Raw genomic sequence first — 21,738 nt, 5'->3', positions numbered from 1 at the left:
TAGGTAGGCTAAGACCGCACCGCCGCCGCAAGTGTTAGCGAGTTCTCGGCCGCCGATAATTCGGCAGGCTAGAACAGCGCCGCCGCTGCACACGCCGTCGCACATACTTCCGCCGTTTCCCTTTCGTTTGTGTTGTCTTCGGCCACCTGTAATAGGTAGGCTAAGACCGCACCGCCGCCGCGAGTGTTAGCGAGTTCTCGGCCACCGATAATTCGGCAGGCTAGAACAGCGCCGCCGCTGCACACGCCGTCGTGTATACGGCCACCGTTATTTGTGTTAACTTCGGACGAGATCAGTGCATCATCAATTCCACACAGGTGTGTACCATTGAAGAAAGACTTCGTGGAGATCAACTGATACAATATAACCGTAAGTCATTAATATAATGTTCTTGGTGGGAATGTGAGTAATAATTATAACATAGATGTGTATGTCATAACATTTCGTTTATTCTTGATAAGACACTGTCGTGCAGTACGTAATATCGTTATAGATTGTATTACGCGTCCAACTCATATCTATATTATATTCTACGCGAACACTAAGTATATTCATACTACGCGTACAACTCATATTTATATTATATTCTACGCAAACACTAAGTATATTCATACTACGCGTACAACTCATATTTATATTATATTCTACGCGAACACTAAGTATTTTCATCTTACGCGTCTCACTCATATTTGTATTTTACGTGAACGCGTCGTATTTATTGTTACTCGGCCGACTATTATATATTGTATTACGCGCCCACCGCAGATGTGAATTCTATTGTATTTTTTTTTACAGTAATTATATATTTATTAATGATCAAATAATATTAATGTTGTTATTAAATTGTATAATTTAATATTGTTCGAAATAAAAAAATATTACAATTATTAAAGAACAATTTCTGAATTTTTTGTAAGAACCGTAGATAACCATCAGCGTATAAAATCTACCTATTACATACAGTCAGAAGTAAAATTATTGAAATTATGTAATTTTTTATTTGATAAATAGTCTCATAAAGTGAACGCGAATGGGAAACACTAATTTAGATTATTTTTGTTGAAGACTATAATAATATTATTCCCTTTATTTCGACATCAGTTGAAAACTAAAAATTGATGGCCTCGGAATACAAGCTTTGTGTGCATATTTATAATAATAATTATTTATCATAATAGTTAATGAAAATAAAATACACACGCGCAGTGGTAGACTACATTCTAAGAATTTATACAAGTAGGTAAGTGTAGTATACGATATTCTTTGAACAAGTATCCGATTTGTTCGTTATCGCCTACACAGTACAAGAATATAGTCATGTAATTTTTTAGAAGTACCTTTAAAAAGTATGTAGTTAATGAAATGTTTAAAAGATTTGTAATAATATCTACACTGTCTTTATAAAATTTCACACATTTGTACTACTTATTTTTTATATTTTTAATAACCATAGACGAATATTTGTTTAGTTTGGATGTAAAAAGTTCCATTTTCATGATGCTTAGGAAAAATATACGTACAAACTGAAATCAGTCAATATGTATACGAAAGATGTAAAAAAATACCAAATTAGAATTTCATACGAAAAATGTCCAATTTATTTTATACATACGTACAACTGTATGGTGCGTGTTATAGACCTTCTGTAGTCTATACAATCTAGACAAAATTTCGAAAAATCACATAAATTAATTTTGCACCAGTATGTAGACCGTTAAGTGGTTTATTAATAATTTTTTTATTATATACAGGTAATATTATTAAACGAAAACCAATTAAATAGTACACAAAAACTTTTTATTCTTATAAATTTACATAATTTAACTACGGCAGTATAATATCTAGGTAACTGATTATTATATCATATTATAGGTCTATTTTATAGAAAATGTTTATCAATATTTAGTTGGAAGTAAAGAGTATAGTAAAGTGTATTCAACTTAAGATGTTATTGAAGAAAATCGAAGCTTTTTTACTGTCCCAAAAAGGGGACGAGAGACACACACAAATAAAAAAAAAACACAATTTGTAAATCGCTTCGCTCATAGTTTAAAATATAATGTATTAATCAATAAAGTGAAAAAAATATATTTAGTATTTAAATTTGTATCTATTGAGAAAAATTCTTGAAACACTATTTAAATAGTTCTTATGCTATATTGCCATTGTAATATATTTTGTACCTATGTTTGTTTAAATACAAATGAAAGGTATCATTTTAGAAGGTTGATGATAATATATAAAAATAAATTTGACATCACTAGCTACCATCCAATATCCCTGACCTGTACACTCTGCAAATTACTTGAAAAAATTATGAATAGATGCTTCATTTGGTATCTAGATATGACACATACATTTATCCCAAAACAGTACGGCTTTTGTTGAAATCATTCAGCACAAGATGTCTTAGCCATTCTCCATACAAACATAAGTGCATCCAAAAGAAAAAATCGACACACCATCTTAGTCGCCCTTGATTTAGAAAAAGCGTATGATATGGTCTGGAAAAAAAAGTCATAGATACTTTATCTAACTGGTCTATTAGACGGCAACATGCTAAAATTTTTGCATAATTTTCTCATCCACCGAACAATTAAAATTAAAATTGATAACATTCTATCTGACCATACAATAATAGATTACGGACTACCACAAAGATCGGTAATCGGCGTTACTTTATTTCTAGTTGCCATTAACGATATTTTTAGAAACATTCAAAAACTTGTCAAGTATGCATTATTTGTGGATGATTGTAATAGTGTAGTGGCATTAGCACTAGATCCACTGTAACTCACTTACAAAACGCTATCAACTCACTAATACAAATCGATTTCCGGCTTCAAATTTCTCTCCACGTAAAACACAAAACATAATCTTCAACAAAAAGAAAAATGACATACTTCACCACATCTATATTAATAATATTCCAAAAGTCTACTTGGAATTATATTCAATACTAAATTTTCATGGACGCCTCATCTCAAAAAACTAAAAACAAGCTAAAATTAATATCATTAAAATCCTCTCTCATCATATATTATGGGGAGCTGATAATAACAGTCTAATGTTGATTTATAAAGCAACCATACTATCAAGAATAGATAACGGCTCCGTTATCTGTAATTCAGTCAAACCAATCATTAAACAAATCCTCAACCCAATCCACAACCAAGCAATCAGACTAGCTATTAGGGATTTTTGTACCAGCTTTATAGACAGCATTCTATGCATTTCAGGAGAACTCCCACTACAAATTAGAAGAAATAAATAGATATTAAAATTCGTAACTACAAAACTCAGTTACCCTAACCAAACAATTTACAAGTTATTTAAGTCACCGACACAAATTAATAGACTCAAAGAACCAGAAAAAATCTTTTACTATCTTCCAAACCATTTAATGAAATCTCTTAACAAATAATTAACATTATGGCTAAATCTAAAAATACTATTCATGTGGGTCCCCTCACACACTGGTATCAAGGGTAACGAAGAAGTAGACATACTTACAAACCAAGCTATATCATCAGCCGAATCAAATGTAATAAATTCGCTATCATACAAAGACCTATCAAAAATAATTTACCGAATCTCCATCCAGCAGTGTCAATCCCAATGGGACATCACCGTTAATAAATTTAAAAAAACCATCCAGAAATGGCGAACTCCCACTAACAAAGCCCGAAAAGTAGACATTATCACTACAAGGGTCAGAATTGGTCATACACATCTTACCCATTTTTACCTTTTCAACCACGAAGAACAGCCAACCTGCTATCAATGTGACCTACCACTAACTATTGAACACCTCAAACACCACTGCAAAAAATACAATGATGAATGAAGCATATTAAACCACCCCCACCGACATCGAAGAAGCGGTTGGAGAGTCCAACACTGATGTAATATTTAATTTTTCCATGCCACTAATCTATTCAATCTATTATAAACTGTATTATTTTAAATATTTTATATTATAACATTATAACCATGTAAAAATATGTGTCTAAGTTATCAAACACTAATTGCAAAATGTGAAACTTTTATAGGCTTATGATCTCTGCTGTCAAAGCCTATACATATAAATAATATTAATATAAATCGTAAAATATAAATAAGCTTTTATTGTAAGCGTTTATAATCCGAGTGAAATGATTATTGATAAAATTCAAAAATAAGTGGACTCGGAGAAACAAAAATTGATATAAAACCACTTTAGCTTAACTAAAAAATATTCAAAGTTCTTTTTTCAACGAACACGCATAGGTGACTTATTAGTAGAGTTGATCGTGACTCACATGGAGTGATATTAAAATGCTAAGAAATCGAAAAGAACGTGATATATCTTTTATGGAAAATATACACATACACACAAATATAATATATAAATAACGAAAGAATAAAAAAAAAAAAAACGTTGATCCTTTTAAAGGGGGACCACATGTTGTGAACGTAAAGTGAAAAAGAGAGGATAGCGAATTGGCGTGAGCGCGTTTTATCTCGTAAAATAAATTACCGACCAAGTGTTGGGCCTGACCCCTTTCTGACCGCTGCCCACCTATTTTACCGCTCTTGTACGCGTGCATGAGGGTGTGTGTGTACTCCGAAAAACCGCTGCAAAAGAACTCTATACCGCTCTACCTGTTTTATGATCTAAAGCGGACGAAAGGCTGCGGGATAGATACTTTTTCTCCATAACCGCGGTAATAGAATAAAAGTCACATCCTATTTCAATATCTTATAATATTATACTTTATCCGTTCACCCCTCGACACTTAGCTTTGTATTTCCTTGGCATTTTTGCAATATGCTATCATCAATATTATTATTATCATCGCCATTTCGTCATTATTAATGTTATTCTTTTTGTTTTTTGGCTAACCAATCAATAGTGTATATTTCAAATATATATACATACCAGTTGTTTCAAGTAACTATACACCACAACGTTTTATTTTGCGGATACGCAAATGTAGATCCATACGTCGTGCACTGATCTTTAAGTTATATATATATATATACAATATCAGCAAAAAATTCAATTTATTTTTCATCCAATGCAAATAACATTAGATATTTAATTAAAATAGAATACTTACAAGAATATTTTAGAAAAACGTTACAAAAATGTCGATAATATTCGAATAGAAAGTAGTAAACATAGTAATATATTGACATCAGTTGTACACCTCCATATTATACTCGTGTATATGTTTAATCATAACGATTATGTTTATCTAGGTTTTCACATTGCCATTGGTTTGACATGATAATATTAATAAACACTACGCGTCCTTCACAATAACATTCAGTGCGTTCTTGTAGCGATGCGATTTACAGCCGATGTTCAGAATTTATGCTGCGGGAAATTTTTATAAGGGGCCGAGAAAACAACAAAACAAAAACAATGGTTTCCTCGAGAGTATTTCATGGCTACCACGATTTGTTTATTTAATATAATACAATGAATATTTAGAGTTATATTTTCCATGGTCTGTGAGGAGTAAATTCACATCGAAAATCGTATAAATATATATTTATGGCTGCGGTAAAACGGTGAACATGGCAGTGGTGGGAGGTGGAGGAGGAAGGGGATTGCAGGGAAGACCTATATGTGATTGACGTCGTATTAGGATTCGAATAAAAAGCGTCGTTCGAGAATAACAATAACAAGAACACACTTTCAACGGAGTGAAACGTGAGAAAACGCGTGAATGTGCTTCGCGGGAGTGGAAGAGATATTGCTGACAGCAGCGCAGTATACACCATCGAAGGTGAATATTATTTGTATCTACGTATGATAATATTATAAATTTATATAATATTATGTTTATAGAATATATAAAGTTTAAAATAATAATAATAATAATAATAATAATATATTTAACCCATAAAAGTATATACCGGAGAAAAAGTGAAAACTGAAAAAAAAATGAGAAACGTTGAATTTTTGTTTTCAGTCCACCGTCTGTTTTTACCCTATTTTTTCGTCTCTAGGTACCTATCTACCCTCTTCCGCACGTGGGGTGTTCATAAAATAAACCCCCGAATTATTTAGTAGGTGTGACGCGCGCGCGTCGGGCCCTTTTGTGTGTTGGCATGTCCGAATTCCCACGGACGTTGGACCTTTCTCGGCCCACCCGAAGAAACAAATAAAGTGCGTGTGCCACACACTCGTCCATTCACCGCCATCGTCTGCCCCGTGTTGTTTTGTTCTCTATATTTTTTTCATGCCATTCTTTTTTTCCCCTCTAACACCCGGTGCACAGACATACACTCACACATAGATATAACGTTTTTCAGACCAAAGTCGTGTGGATTTTCGAAATAAATTTGAAAAAGAAAACGAAGCCTTTGCCTCGAGACACTACTCCGTAGACATATTTTACGAGATATCATTCTGTCTCTGTTTATTGTATACATAGTTTATTTTACCTAGCGTCAGCTATTTATGATACACTGACTCAACATTGTGCCTTTCGTCACTATTATGGTTTTATATAATATTATGCTAAACATTAACTCATTAAGGTGTTACTCTATTAGCGTAAGGCATTTATTTTATATAGTTTTAAGTGGCGCGGGTCCCTACTATGAACTACATTACTCCATATATACGTTATTTATTTTAACTCTTTAAGTTAATATCGAATATTTAACGTAACAGGAGAAAAATTGATGTTATATGGACCAGGTTATACCTCTTATTTATTTATTTATATTAAGGACCTATGTCCATTATTTAACTTGTCTATTTAATATTACTTCAACTTCGATAGAAGTTTGGAAGGCAATCTACTTTTTGCACGCCCGCCACTGATTGAACTAGTAGCACTTTATATTAAAAACTTAAGCACTCAAAGACTGAAGGAGCAACATACCAAATGTTGTCGGGTATCAGACTATCAGAGATACCTCTTTAAAGGATTTATCAACTTGTCACTCAACTCGACTTCTCTATACTAAAACGCTTATAATTTATGGATAATAATAATTTATTTGTTGACTATATTGATATTCAAGATTTTATACAACAACATATTATTGTACACAGTAAATATTTTACGGTTTAGAATATGAAGTTAAAATATTAAACATGGCTAAAAACAAATAAACGAAATAGTAAGAAATGTTAATATTTTAGTAATATATGAGTATTGAGAAATAAAAATTACCCTGTGATACGAAAGAACCATTACTTACCTACCTAGTTGTATTATTTATATGGTATAAAATAATATAGAATTAAGGTATTTAGATACTGAGAGTATAATATTATGTACATAATGTATTATTCTCTTTTATGACGTGTGTTGTAAATTGTGCGTTATCTCATCTTATTGGCTTGGTTATTAGGTTGTATGTAATAATAATAATAATAATATAAAATAATATTATCAATCAGAAAATGGCCTCATTATTTTGTGTTGATGACGTATCTATGTCATACGTATGTACAGACTATAAAACCTATACAAAACACGTGTGCACATATATTTTGTAGTAAATAAAAACTAAATTAATGATGTTACCTTTATTGTTGTATTATTAAATTCATACAATAATTATTATCTATTTGTATATTTAGATGTTAAACGTAATTAGGTCTTTATGATCTACAAACATAGTAATACAATACAATAATACTAGATAAAAATAATAATACGTTACAGATCTGTATTTAAGTAAAAAACAATTAGGTTAAACAATTCAAAAGATAAATAATTGTATATCATTTTACCATTTTAGTTAATTTTCGCATTTAAATACCAAAAACTCTTTTACGGGTATTTTATTTCACGAGCTGTATTATGTTGTACATCAAACAGAATTAATTAAAATCATTGTTTATGTTTGACAACAAAAGTCTGATACTCATGGATAAAATTTTGTATTTACATTTTTTTTAAATAATCTATTATTAATATTATATTTAAATACTTTTTAGCATGAATATTTTTTATTTATTTTGTTTGATTTAGGTAACACATTGTATATTTTAATATTTCGTTATCATTCTAAGTTACTTCTTCAATTTCTAGGTACCTATTAGATATTAGGTTTTTGGATTTTGTTTATTCAACTATTTAGTATGAATTGAAAGATGAGATTTTTCGTTAGATCAAATTTCAATTTTAAAGTAAACTCAATTCAAAATTAATGCAATTTTTTATTATTCCTTTAAATCGTAATTGATTATTTTAAACTGATATATTTTAGTTAATTAAAATTATAAACTAATATCATTATAATGAAAAAAAAAATGAAAATAAAAATAATTTAGTTCAATCTATAGTTTGTTAAACTTGATATAATTATAATTATTTGAACAAAATTATCAATATAAGAAAGTACTTACACTAATTTAGTAGAGAATTGTTTCGATTAAAAAAAAAAAAAAAAAAAAAAAATAATGATTTTATGTATTAAATAGTTTGTTTATAAAGTTATAAGTCATATAATTATTGACACTATATTTATTATTCTTTAAAATATTAAAAATATGATTTGTTGATTATTTATTTTATTATACTGTATAAATATACTAGGTGAACTGTGCAAATACATTGTTTAAGTTTTTTTTTTTTTTGGAATAGGCTATTGTAGTAATTTTTAAGAGGCAAAGCTTAAAAGAGCAAAGCAAATTAAAAAAATACTTTGTGAAGGGGGGGGGCTATTGCCATTTTTTGAGAAGAGGTGAGGCCTTAGCCTTTAAAGTCCGTTGGCCATTCTATATAGTTATAAATTCACGTTCTACATTTTGGCAATTAAGTTTAAATTTTTAAACATTATTTATATCCCATATAATTTTTAATTTTATGCATAAAAAAAGCGGGTAAGTGGATGTCGCTCTGCTGTACATTAGGGGGTGGGGTGGACCTCTGACTAGGGTAGGTTAAATTTGAATGCAATGATAGGTATCATTGTATACGAAAAACGATTCTGAACGGAGACGGTTTATCTGTTTATGATATATTATAGATTATTAAAAATGTTCAAATCTTAGATTTAAAAGGAAAATTTTTTATGAATTTCTAGGATAAAATAATTTACGAATTTTCATGATTTTTACGTATGTTGTCAAAATTTGAATTTTAAATGCTTATAAAAAAAAAATTGTGACTATATATTTCTTTTATTTTTCAACTGCTATTGTAAAAATATGTTAGGAGCCTTGTATTAAATTTTCAAATCTTAGATCTAAAAAGAAAAACTTTTATGAATTTCTATCTAACATAATTTGAAAATTGCCGTAATTTTTACGTATTAAGTCAATATTTGAACTTCAAATGCTAATAAAAAAAGATTATGGCTATGTATTCTTATAATTTTTTAATCACTATAAGAATAACTTATGAGAACTTTGTATTAAATTTTCAAGTATTTTGTTAGGGCCAAAAAAATTTTATCGACACTCCAAAAGAAAATTTTCAGAAAAATTGAAAATTTCAGTTGTCTATAAATATCTCAAAAAAAGTCAAAATATTTTGAAAATTAAATCATGTAAAGAAAATTCCAATCTAAATAACTGGTAAAATTTTCAAGTATCTACGACTTATACTTTTTGAATAATAACAAATGTTTAAAATCGTTTGAGGATAAATCGTTATCGTTATGCTATTTCGTAAAAATTTAAAATTCAAACGCACTATAATTATGCTTCGAGTTTTCTCTATAGCTGCTTGAAGAAAAACTAATAGAAAACTTAGTGTTGTATTTTTAATCCTTAGTTATAAACACAAACAATTTTATGATTTTTCAACTTCAAAATTACTTGCAAATTTTCGCGTTTTCGACAGATTTCGTAAAAATTTGAACTAAAAACGCTTATTAAAAAAAATTGTGAATTACGATTTTTAATTTTTTTTAGCTACAATAAGAACAACTCATAAGGAACCTTGTATTAAATTTTCAATTTTTTTTTGGTCGTCCAACAATTTTTTACCGGCACTTCAAAAAAAATTCTCAACAAAATTGAAAATTTCAGTGGCCTATAAATAACTCAAAAAAAGTCAAAAATGTGTGAAAATTAAACTGTATATAGATAACACTAAAATAAACATTTGGTAAAAATTTCAGTTTTTACAGTGATTAGTTTTTGAAATACAACCATATAAAAAAATCGATTTGGTCGAAAACTGGTTTTGCGTAAAAATTCCCGTTTTTCTGTCATTTTTTTTTTTGTTTTTCTCGATTTTTTTGAAAACTGTTGGAAAATGTAAACTTTTGACCTTTATAATTCACCAAGGATATTCACTTTTACATCGGAAGCCACCTCCAAAGTTTTAAATTGAAGCATTATTTCAACTAGTTATGCTGTACACAGACACACAAAAAAAAAAAACACACATCATTGTAAAATCAATACATTCATCACTTCGTTCTGAATCTAAAATTGTAACAACAAAACTTATTTAGGACATTAAAAACAATAAATTAAGTATGCAGTATCATATATAATAGGTATATGGACGAATTGATGTCTATCATACAAAATAGTCATATTTTTGACTTTCTATTAGAGTGTTTTTTTAAAGTTGTAATCATTTTTTAAGTGTATATTTATAAAGATGTTTAACAATTTTGCTTAATAAATATAAAAATATCAAACTTTCTTTAAAAAAAAAAAAAAAAAATGTGTTTTATTAAATATTGTATTATGCCCTAATAACTACATTTTATGTAATAAATTAATTTTAACATGTTAATATAGTCTTTTTTGTGAAGTATTCAAAACTAATAACATGATATTGTTTTAAAAATCAATATAATATGTAAGAAAATATACATAAATTAAGATATTCTATGATTAATATTCAAAGATACCTAGGTATTTTGTATCTTTTGTATTCGATACAAACATTAGTCGTTTTAGGAATCTGTTTGCTATAATAATGATTCAGTACCAAAATATACGTTTTATATTACGTATATATAATTTTATATAACTCGTACATTAAATCAATTGTAATAAATTGAAATGGATATAATAATTTTGTGAGTGGATTAGTTTATACATGTGTGTGCAATGTAGATTTGTGTGTAATATATTAATATAGATTATGTTACATATTTTGTAAATAATATCAACCATAATCATATGTTTACATTACAAATAACAGATTTTTTATAATTCTCAATGATTTTATTTTAGATATTTATTAAAGCATATATATGGATTTTTTTGAAAATAAAACTTATATACCATATACCTATTAAATGCATAATTTACACAATTTGACAACATAAGTACATAAGTACATAAGTACATAATATAATTATTTATTTATTTAATTCTCAACTAACCTAACCTTAACATAAAATATGTTAAAATATGTGGAATAAACATATTGCTAATTTGGATTTTTAGACACAGCAAAACATCGATGGGAATGGAAAAGAAGATCAAAAAGAAGTTAAGAAATCAGTAAGATCTACATATACTCCACAATTCAAAAAACAAAAACAAAGAGCTTATCTTAATCAAATGATCGACCCACTGACTCAAGCAAAATATACAATTAAGAAGAATGAAAAATAAAATCTTCGACTAGCCTAACTTCATCAATTTACTTCTCATCGGCATACTCGTTTTACATATAGATATTTTATCGCAAAAAAGAGAGACCAATGTGCGCTTATTGTGAATCTGAACTTTCATTCAACCACATATAAGCAATCACGGATGCCACCAAATTAGCAGCTTAACTAGCTGTTAATAAAAACAATAAATAATAACAATGATTAAATGATTTATTTGAGTCATCTAAGGTACCTATAATTGAATATATTTTATACTATAATTAATTACTATTCATTGGTTTGTAATGTTATAGTTAAATTTAGAGTATGGATTTGTTTGTATTAAAAATATCAGATTATGTCATATTAATATATTATACATCTAAAATCGTAAAAATATGCAACAAATATTATGTAAAATGAAAAAGGAGTTAATTAAAATATTTAAAAACATTTACACAGTCAAATTTCTTATTTTATAATTAAAAATTATTAATTAATTAGGTTCAAAAATAATTAAAACACATTGCAACTACTAAATTTTGTATAAGGTAATTTTAATTTTAATACAAACAGATAATTTTTGATTATAATTATCAGTTTTTCATTTTCAATTGAAAATCCTTTTAATATTTTTTTATTTAATATTTAAACACACATAAATTAAGATTGGTTATTTTGAGAATAATTTAAAACAAGCAATTATAAAGTAAGGTATAGTACAGATATAAATACCACTCTGACATCGATATTTTATGATTAAATGATTAATTTGTATTATAAAATACGTGATTAAATATCCCTATAATGGTCCCAAATAATTCTCTATTTAGAACCTCTTATCAAGTTATAACTTTACGCAATCAACCAGGAATTTGGATTATTACTGAAAAATATAGATAGACGTATTAAAGGTATGATTGAATTTTTCCAAATTATTCGTTTAATTTATTTAAATAATACATATTTTTTGGTTCATTTTAATCGCAAGTGACTTAATGAGCTGGTAGAACATTTGTTGATTAATTATTGGTTAACCTACGGAAAACACGTATTTAAGATGAATAATAAACAGAAAATAAAATACAAACAAGGTCAAAGATTCATAGTTCAAGATTGAATAAGGTCATTGGAGTATAATATAATATTATTATAGAACTTAGCACAGACCTATGAAAATAGTAGGTATTTGGAAAACTTTTCAAATATTCTGAATACTTTCATAATATTACATCTTTATTTAAAAATTTAGTTAAACTATTATTTTCACATGATAAGTAAATATTTCATATTTCTATTTAAGTAATCTATTTTAATAATAGTATTACTAATACAATAGGTATTAGGTGGAAGTGGTTGAATTAATTGTTGCAAAAAACAATTAAATTTGAAAATGTAACTGTGTTTATAAATTATGATAAAACATATGAGACCTCCTAATTATTGTTGTTTCAAATACCATTAATAATATTTTAAAATTAGTGCGAAATAACTAAAATTGTTATGCTTGTTAAAATAAATTACATGCCACTGTAAAAAACTATGTTAATATGCATTTTTAACATATTTATAAAAAAAAATTAATAATCTTAGATATTTTTAAATTGCTGAAATAGCAATTTATGATAAATTTTTATCAGCATTAATAGAAAAAAATAGAACTAGATACACAAAACAAAACTCATAATTGTAAGATCAAAAACTTTATCACTTTGCTCAAAATATAAAATTATTAATTTATATAGGTAGTAATTTAAATTTTGTTTAATTTTTTTAATTTTCATATTATTATTCATTTACTATAAATCAAATTTAAATTTTAAATTAAAAGGTACTGATTTAAATATTAATAATTTGTAAAAATAATTTTTTGATCAATACATTAAAAACATTTATTATTACCAAGAAGGTTTAATTTCTGAATTACAATTATTTTCTTTTTGTTACATCTATTATAAAATATTGTTTAAGTTCTATAGTTATAATATTATAATATTTATGATATAATGGAGGGAGGGATCAATATTATGACTACAGTTAATATTATTATGTTGCAGTATTTGGTTTCGTAGGAGGATAATGCGCCTTCTAACTGGCAGATTTTGTTTTTGATATATACATGTCTTAAAATTTACATAATTATAAATATGTGTTATTGTTTATACTTTTAAAATTAATTAAAAAACCAAAATTTATATTTTTAAGTGGCCACCATAGTAAGAAAAAAAATCTACCTAAAAAACAACTATTGTACTTTCAGTAGTATGTAAGTAGTACTCACGCACTGCCATGAACCGTTTTACTCAAAAAATTACACAAACAACAATGAAATCAAAAAGAAACGTAACTATTTAATTCGTCGATAAACTGATAAGTGATAAAATATTATTGTTGTTATTATTATGCTTTGTTATTCCCTGGTTGCGAATCAAATCTAAAATAGGTATAAGGAGCACGTAAAATATTCAAATATAATATTATGTATCATTATTATCATTTTATACAACGATACGGACACTAAACAACACGCTCGTTGGTTTAGGCTGCGTTGGGTGATGGCTTCGTTCTACAGTGAATGATTTACATACGGTGCATGAAAATGTACATCACTGATGCGATGTATTCGGAAGGAAACCGATAATGAGAAAACCGAGAGAATATTCCCCCACATACAACGACGGCTATGGCTACAAATACGACAACAACAACAACAACAACAACAACAACAACAACAACAACACTACTATTTTCAGTGGAGACTGACAGATACGCAAACTCACATTGAAAAGGGTCACCAGACCGTCAAACTCTGCTCTTTTCTTTTGTGCAATAATAATTATTCGTCTGGGCGCTTAGGTGGTACGGGAACCCTGTTTTGCCGGATTTTTTTTTTCTGTCGTTAAACTAGGTGAGTTCACGTGTACGATTAAAAAAAAAAAGAACATTATGTAAATTGTATATATATACACGTAGTATATTAAGTCGAACATTTTTTTTTAAATATGCACCAACGTCACACCCGACCGTTCAGTTTCTTATAGTCATATATATAAATATATTTGTGTGTGTGTCTACTCATATAATTCATAATATGATACGAGACCCTCGTCCAAAAGCTTCATTAAAACTGCTTAGTCCATTTGTCCAAAGCTGAAAGTGTCATCTGTCGTACAATTTTTGTACAAGTGACCGAAATTTAAAAAAAAAAACAAATGAATAAATGAAAAATAAACGATTAAAGAATAAAAAGTGACGCTCAGTTTGACATTATATTATGCAAAACGAAAAAAAATATCCTATATAAAAACTGAAAACCATTTATGTTTTTTTTTTTTTTGAAACAAAATCTGATTTTATAATTTGGGTCTGCATAACAAATACGATGGTGTATGGAAATAATAATTATAAACCAACTCAAACTCGGTAAGGTGTGAATAATTTGCCGTAAAACGCCGTTGTCGACAGTTTTATACACTGTGTATTGTATGCGAGATATGTATTCCATATTAAAGCGCTCAAACCACGAGGGAGGAATTCTGTTTTTCGTGGAAGGATGCTCAAGTTTTTAACTCAGCACATTATCTGTTTGCTCTGTTGCAGGACTACTCAAGAGACAAAAAACTCGTGTTTTAGATCATATCGTACACCTTATTTCCATATACGCTCTTCACTCAGAAACATGATCGATGTAAACAGCATTACAGCCATATGACCTAACCATATTATATAGGACAAGTATTGAAATTTTTTTATGAAAATAAAGTTTAAAAAAATATAGAAACATATTATAATGAACTGTGGGGGGAAACTATCTAAATACCTTATTAGTTTAGGTATCTATTTAGAATATGACGTATTATATGTTTTCATGAACACACATATTAATATTTAACTTACAAATTCAACAATGGATATTTCACTACGTAAATATAATATAGGTACCTATATTATTTTGTATGTCTTGTAAGTCTGTAAATAATATAATAGTTGTCAAGATACACATAATGCACCATGATGGCATATGAAGATTAAATATAAAATTAACCGTTTATGATTATGACTCAGTAAACATAAAAAAAATTGTTGGTGAAAATAACCCTCTAAAATAATCAATAGCAATAATTGTTTGTTAAATAACGATGAGTTATTCATCGAATATTGGATTTAGTTCCCAAACTTGGTTGAATATACATTATTTATTGGTAAGTACGTCTATCAGATTTAAAAAAAAAATGAACCCTTTATATTGTCGCATATTTAAATTTTATTATTATAAATTAAAATAATATCATATTATGTTTTAATTTCAATTCAATATCAGTATTAATTGCTGATATATTTTTTACTATTCAATTAGGCGGTAATAAAGTATTAGTTGTTATTTATTGAAAACCCCATTACTATCTTCTCGGTAAAATCAATTTCGTTTCCTTTTTACATCGTAAAACATAAAATACATATATACTTGTATTAAATATATTAAATTTTAATCAAATTTAAATATGCATCAATTGATTATTTGACTGTAGATAAATTATTAAATTATAATTTTTTCGGGAAATTTATGATATGAATTTAACCTAAAATATATTATTAAAAATCTAAAACTTCTACCGTCGACAACACCGTGTTTACTGCAAACTATAATAATATTATAAAGAGCATATAATGCTCTATACACTTTGTTTTTTGTTGGCATTCAATATCTTAAATAATTATCAAACATGACTACGGCTTCTTGTGTGTAAAATGTTTTAAAATAATTCATTCAAATAATAATAACGAAACATCACGATATTATAATATGGCAGGTATACAAAAGCAGTTCACTCCGTGGAGGAGAAAACCTCGGACACCAATCGCGAAACCAATATAAACACCATCGCTGGTCATGGATCTTCGACGAAAAATCTTAACAGACGATTGACGATGTCAGCAGTAATAAAAATTACAATTCACATTAAAACGCGTTTATAGAGTGAAGATCGACGTAATCATCATCATATTATTATCCGATCTAATGAAAGTTCACCAGACTGTGCCAAAGCACGCGCGGATATTCATCGTATCGTGCATGTGATTTTACGTATTCCGGAGGCGAAATCGTCTTCCCACTCGGCATTGGTGACGTGCAGCAGTTCCACTTTTGTAGTCTCTGTGCACCTGTATAGGTATACGTTTATATATTGTTATTATTATTATTGTATGTACACAGTACACACCGAACTACGTGGTGGTAGGTATATGCAGATATCTACGTTTCGCCTCAACAGCCTCCACACGTACACATCGACACTCTCTCAGCCACCTCTGTCGTCGTCGTCGTGGAAATAGTTGCCCACCCGTTGTTTTTTGAGTATGTAAATGTATGCTGAGTACGTAGCCACGTGCCGTCAAAGAGTGTTTTACGGGTATTCGAAAGAAATCCATCTTCGGACGACGAGAGAGGTACAGAAATAATAATAATAATATATTATAGAGCGTGGCGACAGGAAATGTGTGTTTATGTGTGTGTGTGTGTGTGTGTGTGTACGTATATATATTAGTGTATTGGTGGGTACATGGGACTGGTGGATTTTCTCTTGAGCTGATATTCAGGCGCAAAGCATGGAAGAACATCGATTTTCCGTCACGGCGACTTATCGTTGTAGGACTCTTTCACGTTACAAAATAAATTTACAAACTTTAAATATATACTATATGCACACACACATAATATATACGTATAGGAATAGGAACATGGCACCGAATGAAATAAAGAGACACACGTCGTTTCGCAGTGTGTAGTTATGGGCAAGCGAGTGGTCGATGCGATACATCATCTCGTTTGGTCCTTATTGTGACGAAACGCCATCCGTGGACATGTCTACAACTTTAATATGTTATAATAATTGTATTCAGCAGGCGTACAACGATAAAATAATATGTCTTTAATCCACTCAATTCTGACATAATTTCATCCGGCACATCGGTGGACTTCATTGTACAGTGATTCTTGATTTTTTGTATGTATTTCATTCAGACGGGATTGGTGGTCAGGTGGGCAAATGCCTAATCGGGCCTTCCCTTATATCAATTAGGTCTCGAGGCATATGCATGCTATTGCCAGATATATCTAATATATCTACAATGTTAATTTTTTTAATATGCTTAAATGTAGTTTGTCTGTTTATCTTAAATATGATACGTTGAATTGGAACTAAATCCGTATGATGTGTTACCGTAAATTACCGATCACCAAGCAAAATAAGGTCTTTCTTTAGACTTAATTAAGTATTCAGTAAAAACTAAAAATCATTGGGCTTTTACTAAAAATGTCCTAGTACATATTAGGATGTACAAATTTAGTTAGTAAAAATTAACTAATACCTAATTGTCAATTACAAATCATATTATTAAAATTAATTACTGAAAGGGAAACCAAGCTTTACCTAGTGATCAGGCATACACGCTAATATAATATATATATATTAATAAATAATAATAAATTAAACGACAATTACTATAATATGTCAAGTTGTATGGATGTAGTTATACATTTTTTTTTTTTTTTTTATTGAGTAAAAAGACAATCTACAATCTATACAACAAGTATGTACATTAATTAGATGAGATAGAAGAATACGAAACAAATAACAATGAGTAATATGATTTTGGGGAATTACCCAGTGGTAACACCCAGCACGTGAAAAAGTTATACATTAAGTATAATAAATATATTTAATATTAAATATGTATTCAGTATAATCCATTATACATTATTAATCTTAATACATATGAGAGTGAATTAATCTAGCTATTATCAAATTTAGATGTAAGACCATCATCTAGTAAAATCGTAGGTTTTTTTCATTTATTTAATTTAATTTAAAAAAATCTATTTATAAGTAATTTAAAATTGTAATGTTATATATAATATTATAACTCACTTTAATTTTAAAAATCAATAAAAGTGCGTAGAATCGAGACTACAGAGCAGGGTTTTTAAATTTATAAATCACAAATGTAGATACATAAAACATGCATTTATAATTATTTGTATACCACATAATTTTTTTATAAAAATGTGATATTTTATTTTTAGATAGAGCTGCGGATCCCTAAGAAGCCGCAGACTACAGTTTAAGAACCGCTGGTCTAGAGACTTGGTCCCAGTTTTTTTTTTTAAAATATGTATTGTTCTGAATGAAAATTTACCATGACTTTGCAATTATAGGTCTGTAAGATAACACAACATGACATATTGAGATTTCCTGCCCAAGTGGTCGTATCGTATTTTTTCATACCGGATGAATTTTAAGTTTTAGTAGCTATACCTATGCATTTTGAATTGTCTAAAGTTCCAAAATTCACCAAAATAAGTTGTTAATTAGATGCAATATCGTAGTACACTACCTATAAAACAACAAAAATTAAAGTTATAAAGATATGAACTTCAAGAACTAGATTATAAATCACTGTGATACGGAAATGTGTGTTTTAAAAGGTACCTTTTTATATTAACAGTTAATAATAAAATATGTTATGTTTTTAATGATTTATCAGTTTAATGATTATGATTTATGAAAAAATAATTGAAAGCGTAGTGAGTGCTAATATTTAAATATTTTGGGCCATCATTTTCATAAAATTAAAAATTGTTTTGAAAAATGTCTTTTTGCTCCTTAATTAGTCAATATAATTTGATTAATATATCAATATCACATATCTTTTAGAGCGTATATTTGACGACGTTTTCCGTAGTAACCAATTGGTTTTTTTTCTTAAATTCACTTTTTGATTTGTTATAATTTGATTTTTGTCAATACTATTTTCTTAATGTATTCACTACTATAATAATATTATATTATATTCCCTCGCGTGCAGTACCTACCTGAAAGTTTAGTTCTGCAGGGTTGAGAACCACGACTGTCATCTGTCACATTAGATATAATAAAGTATATGACTTCGATTATGGTCATTCACATGCAGTAGCGGTGTAGACGACAAGTGTCAATAAATAATTGAACAGCACTTGACGCCGTAATATAGTATATATATGTACGGTAAATTTCAAAGGAAGACAATTGTTTCGATAAACATGATGATGGTGGCTCATATACAATCCGGAAGACAGAGAAATATTATGTTTTATTTATGAAGTGACGGTCGAAGCGCGAACTTGCAAACCCTCTTACAAAGGCCCGATAAAATACGGCCTTTGTGACGTTTAAGTCGATCGTTTATTGCTTTTTCTTCTTTTATGTAGGTGTGTGTGTGTGTGTTTATGCGCGTTAGGGGTAGGGAGAGGTATTCGTTTGTTTTTTACCCTTAATATTCGTATTGTGCGACGACTAGTTAACGCCGAATTAGAATAATAATAACGGGACAGGAAACGCTTAGGTGGGTTGAAGAGCGAGGGGAGGGCAAAAGGTTTGGACAAAACGAACGAGTAATCAGTCGACTGTCGAGAGCAGATCGCCATTAACGGATCGACGGTGGGCAAAGAATAAATCAGCTTCAAAATTTCCGCGTGCCACCAATAATATATATATATTTATATGTATAATGTATATAATAGTAGAGGCAACGATTGGGCATAGGCGCAATTCTATATATATATATATATATATATATAAATGTGAGTGTGCTTGTGTGTGTGTGTGTGTGCGTACTTTAAAACGCGAAGGCGGCAAACAAAGAAACTTTATTAAACACATAATAAGAGGCGACTATTATTTACCTCTGGTGTTAAATCATCCGAAACAATATGGCTAACTCTCATGGCCTTACAGCCATTGCACCCTCTCCCCCCAAGATGATTTGCCCACACACTTCCGCTACATCACCGCGGGTCCTGGATCAAGTGGAGCAGCGAAAGCCCGGTGAAACTAATTTGGGGGTATCAAGACCAGAATGGAGCTGAAAATGGGTTTGTGTGTGTGTGTGTAACACTCATTAATCTATTTAAACTTTGTGCATTTCACTTTCTACCGCGCTGCAGCATGGTGACGATTATTCATGCTTTCATAGCATGCAATTTTATTTTTCGTTCTTTTATGAATTGTTTTTTTAGTCTCATTTTCTACTACAACTGATATCATAAAAAGAATGGTAAAAACCATAATCATAATATGATAATAATGATGACAATAATAACGATATTATAGTTATTAGTGTTAACTGAGTAGCTGAATATAATTGCCTTCCTATTTAGTCACTTATGAAAACAATTAATTACGTTATCTTAAACGTTTAATCCCCGAAGTATCAATTATTACGAATCACAAGAATTGGACAAAATATTCTTAAAATATCGTTTTGTTTCGTCTTTGTATACTCGTTATTTCTCGCTCATTTCGCTTTCACTCTTTTTAATTTTTATCATCACTTATTTACGTAAAATTCTGTAATATTGGTGGTATTGAATTATAGTTACTACGTGCTTAAATGCTGAAATAGGGTATTATGAAGATTTGAAGTGTTTAAATTTGTAAGTAATAATTTTCCAATCGTTTGTTTAAAAAGTAGAACTATTAATTAAAAAGAAAGTATGAGGCTTAAAATAATAATAATAATAATAATAGTATCCAAAAATAAATTACAAACATTTATTTATAAACTCGTTAAAAATAATGCTACAGAGTTTGATTAAAACGTATTAGGTACAGATAAATAATATAATATTAATATCATCATTGTTATGAAGAATATAATATAATTATTATATTGTTAAGAAAAGCTAAATCTATTATAATACGTCCATTTAAAAATGAAAAATAATAATATACAATCATTCAATGATCTTTATTCCCTTGTCTAAATATACCACAAATAAAAAATTAAAATTAAAATTTGAAGACATATTACCTTTATTTCATTCCAATAATATAATGTTAAGCGACCAAATAATAAATATAATATATTAAATCTTGACATTAAATTAAAAATGTAGGTACTGCAGTGGTGATGTCTACAACTAAACAAAATCAAAATGTTTATTAAAAAATCTATTAAGTAGGTATCTAATTCAGTGGTTCCCAACTTTTTCTGAGACCATTACCCTTAAGTAGATTTTACTTAATATGAACTGATTGAATTAAAATGAAAAATTTGATTTGTAAAAATACTAGGAAAATAAGTAGTTATTTTATTGCCGTTTAATGTTGTTTAGACACTTTAAAGTTTAAACTTAATTTGATCGGCGTGCGGTGATTTAAGCTACACGCTTGT

At 28.6% G+C, this 21,738-nt stretch overlaps 1 protein-coding gene and 1 long non-coding RNA gene across 4 annotated transcripts in view; one reads left to right on the top strand and one right to left on the bottom strand.

The window, feature by feature from the left end:
* The window catches only part of LOC107164296 (Dpr-interacting protein delta), a 129,406-nt gene that overhangs the window by 71,755 nt on the left and 35,913 nt on the right, over positions 1-21,738 (bottom strand). The gene's annotated exons all lie outside the window — the stretch shown is intronic.
* On the top strand, positions 5,655-12,053 carry LOC149058223 (uncharacterized). Its single transcript, XR_016190158.1, has 2 exons — positions 5,655-5,777; positions 11,375-12,053. It is a non-coding gene; the product is annotated as an uncharacterized LOC149058223 (long non-coding RNA).

The sequence above is a fragment of the Diuraphis noxia genome, unplaced genomic scaffold (assembly GCF_037042655.1).
Source record: "Diuraphis noxia isolate RWA-SAM2 unplaced genomic scaffold, SU_Dnox_SAM2 contig0002, whole genome shotgun sequence".
NCBI lineage: Eukaryota > Metazoa > Arthropoda > Insecta > Hemiptera > Aphididae > Diuraphis > Diuraphis noxia.
This window is presented reverse-complemented; position numbering and strand designations above follow the sequence as displayed.